This window comes from Euprymna scolopes, chromosome 28, assembly GCF_053919585.1.
Source record: "Euprymna scolopes isolate OS-2025 chromosome 28, ASM5391958v1, whole genome shotgun sequence".
In the NCBI taxonomy this organism is placed as follows: domain Eukaryota; kingdom Metazoa; phylum Mollusca; class Cephalopoda; order Sepiida; family Sepiolidae; genus Euprymna; species Euprymna scolopes.
Window position 1 is genome coordinate 101,650,530 of NC_136509.1, and position 3,605 is coordinate 101,654,134.

The following is a 3,605-nucleotide window of genomic DNA, read 5'->3' on the forward strand; positions in this document are numbered from 1 at the left end:
GGAATTTGGGTGATAATCCCATCTTCATGCAGGATAATGCTCCCCTTCACACAGCTGGCAATGTCAAAACCGAGAAGTAAAGAGAAACGTCGCACAGTGGAAATTTGTTATTTAAATGTAACGTTAGAACATTGATGCAACAGAAATGCAACAGGAACACAATGAACTAGTTAATATTTAGTAGCATAGCTCTTCTGCAATTTGACAACCTGCAATCTTTTGAGCATTCCTATAATTAGTCTGTGACAATACTCCGCTGAATAGGCATCACACTTCTCTTTATTTCTTTTTCCAAAGTTCTTCCAGATTTGAAATATTATCATTGCATAACTGTTGCTTGATGTAATGCCATACATTTTTGATAGGATTTAGGTCTGGAGATTGTGCAGGCCAATCCAAACACGAAATATCATGCTCTTCAAGAAACCTCTTTGCATTGCCTAACCCAAAGAACAAACCCGATAATTGTTTTCGTAAAAAATAACGTATTATTACGCAGTAAATAGGATGAATCTATTCATGTCACTGGATGTTTGCATAAAAAGATCGATTTTTTTTTCATATTTCTGCCTCAACAACAACTCATGCAGGTATTTGTCTACCGTTCTGGGGTGTTTACCACAGCTAATCTCCCTAAAATACACCGTAACCCTTACCCAACTCATGTCAAAACAAGAATAATAGGAATGTGCCAATAAGTCTCCAGATTGTTTTGTACAGGCATTTAAAATTGCCGTTAACTCTTGAAAATTCAGTAAGTTATTGTTATACATCTTATGAGATAACAAATTTTTATGATGTCAGGTTCAAATAAACAGCTACACCAGGAATTGGAATAGACTCTACTAAAGCCTGATTGTCACAGCTGATGAATTTCAAAAATAATTTCACGGTATATTATACATCTTGTGAGATTACTGACCATATTTCTATGATGGTTCAATTGAACAGCTACAGGAGGAATTGGAATACACCCTACTAAAGTCTGACACTGCATATAACTGCCAGAACCATTTATATTTTAATTTTTGCGAGATATTTATATTATATTTCTCGTAGTCTGTCTGTCTGTTTGCCTATCTATCCTTCCCAATTCTTCGCCTAAACGACTGACCTATCTGGCTGAAATTGTGTATGAGCCTTTGTTACAAAATGAAATGAACTACGTATCATAGTACCCGTTCTATCAGCAGTTGGGATTGATAGTGATTACTAGGGATTACTATTTAAGTTTCACTTTTTCTCGGAAACTACTAGAGCGATCTGGCTGAAATTTTGTGTTGACTTTTGTCATGATCAGATGCAGCGAACTAAGTATTGTGGTACCAAGTTCTCTCGGATTCTCTCTCCTCTGATCTTGAGCATGTGGTACAATGGGGAAAAAGGTGGCTGGTTACTTTTAATGCATCTAAAACCAAGCTTCTATCTTTACATCATCAACGTTTATATATCCCCATCTGGCATCAATTGGAATGAATGGCTTTCGTCTTGGGGAGGCTCCATATTTTGACAAGCTTCTGGGTTTGACCTTTACTCCTGATCTAAAATTGAATACGTACATCAAATCCTTTGCTAAGATCTCTGGGAAAATTAATGAATCCTCCTATCGATCCAGTAGATATCTATCTGCTGATGCAATTCTCTACCTATATAAGAGCCAGAAACGTCCAAGGATGGAATACTGTTGCCACATCTGGACAGGAGATGCAAGGAAGATCTTATCCGTCCTTGACAGAGTTCAAAATAGACTTCGTAGCCTACTGGCGGATGCCCTTTTCTCGTCGGTGCAACCTCTTTCTCACGGAAGAGACGTTGCGATCCTGTCTCTGTTTTACCGTTATTTTCATGGCAAGTGCTCGACTGAGCTTTAATCTATCGTATCCCTCCCCGCCAAACATTCACAAGAAACACTCGTTTGGCTGAAGCCACTATCAATAATTTCCTCCACTCTTTACCTGTGGCTAAACCTAAACGTAGATTTTATAAACAAAGCTTCTTTCTTAGAACTGCACACCTGTGGAACTCTCTTCCGTTTCCCTGCTTTCTAGCTGACTTCAAGTCGAATATAAACAAGTAATCTAATTTGCCAAATTGACACTTCTAATGATTACTATCATGATGTCCTTTTGACCACTGTACAGTTTTTAACCCTTATCCTCGAGTGGCATCTGAGCCTTGATAAGTCGTGATTCCTTTATAAAAAAAATTCCACTTTTTCTCGCAAAATACTGATCCTATTTGGCTGAATTTTTATATGGATATGTTATAAGTCGCAGCGAATTAAGTATTATGGTATTCGTTCAAAGCACATGTAAGGATTAATAGGAATTTGTATTTTATGTAAAACTGAAAAAAAAATAATCAATATCAAATGATCAAGTTGATATAAAGCATTCATTCTAATTCAACGGGCTATAACCTTTTCTCGTTTTTAACGGACTAAAAATCTACTTTTATATTATTAGTGGCGGGTCTCTTCTACGAAAGACACAAAAAAGCAAGAAAGTAAAAATTCAAGGTGCAGTTGTAAGACTTACCTCAAAACGTAGCAACATTCACGATAAGCAGGTACTTGCCCTTGAATTTCTTCAAATGCAGGAGGTTGCCATCAATGGTTGGTACAGATAAGTTATGAATAGACGAAATACCTCGACACATTGATATCTGTTGACCCTTAATGGGTCCCCAGAACGCCAAAAGGGCCAACAAGGCCGTGATGGCGCGCCACATCGCACAACCAGAGTCAGCGGTGGCACTACGAGACTGATGAATGATCGCGCAACAGCTGGTAGCTAAACATGCAAAGTCCAAATAAATATTATTGATTGTTGATTTTTTTTTGTTTTTGTTTGTTTTATTATTGAAATTAAATAAATAACAAAAAACATAGTTAATGTCAAAGTAATCAGAAATATGAATCAAGTAATATAAAAATTATCTTGTCGGATTCTTAAAGTCAGACCCAAATAACATTTAAACTGACAAATCGATATTCTGGATAACCAATATTTATTTGTTAATGATGTACCTTGTTATAACGTACTTAACTAATATTTATTTTTAAAAAAATGATTCCGGCACAAACGACTTCTATTATAGAAACATTTTTCAATAGTCACCTAAAAATAAAACAAACGAATGGGATAACTCTGTCATCATCGGGTTGTAGGCTGTTTATGTTTAGGGTGTCCAAAATGGCGAGCATAAGTCATTGTATTATGGGTATTCTCATTGATCAAATATATAAAGTTATCTTGTTGAGTTTTAAAGTCAGACCAAAATAACATTTAAATGGACACATTAAACTTGACTTCTGACTAGCCAATTTGCATTTGTTATTGCTGTACCATGTTATTAGCAATAAAATAACATAATGATTACAATTATTTAAAACAGTATTAAGTCCAAATGAGATAACTTATATTTCGAATAAAAGAATGTTCTCAGAGAAAAAAATTGAATACATTTATATATATATATATATATATATATATATATATATATATATATATATATATATATAGTACAAAATTTTGTTGAAATTCAAAGCTTACGTTTTTTTTTATTTTTATATAACTCATCATCTTATTATTTCATCCTGGATC

The 3,605-nt window shown here is 34.7% G+C and overlaps 1 protein-coding gene across 1 annotated transcript in view; it reads right to left on the reverse strand.

The window, feature by feature from the left end:
* Window positions 1-2,820, reverse strand: part of LOC145249761 (epididymal secretory glutathione peroxidase-like) — a 35,580-nt gene extending 32,760 nt beyond the window's left edge. Inside the window, exon 1 of the mRNA XM_080111682.1 lies at window positions 2,538-2,820. The gene's annotated coding sequence lies outside the window, so the exon portion shown is untranslated. The remainder of the gene's footprint in view (window positions 1-2,537) is intronic.
* Between the last annotated feature and the right edge of the window lie 785 nt (window positions 2,821-3,605).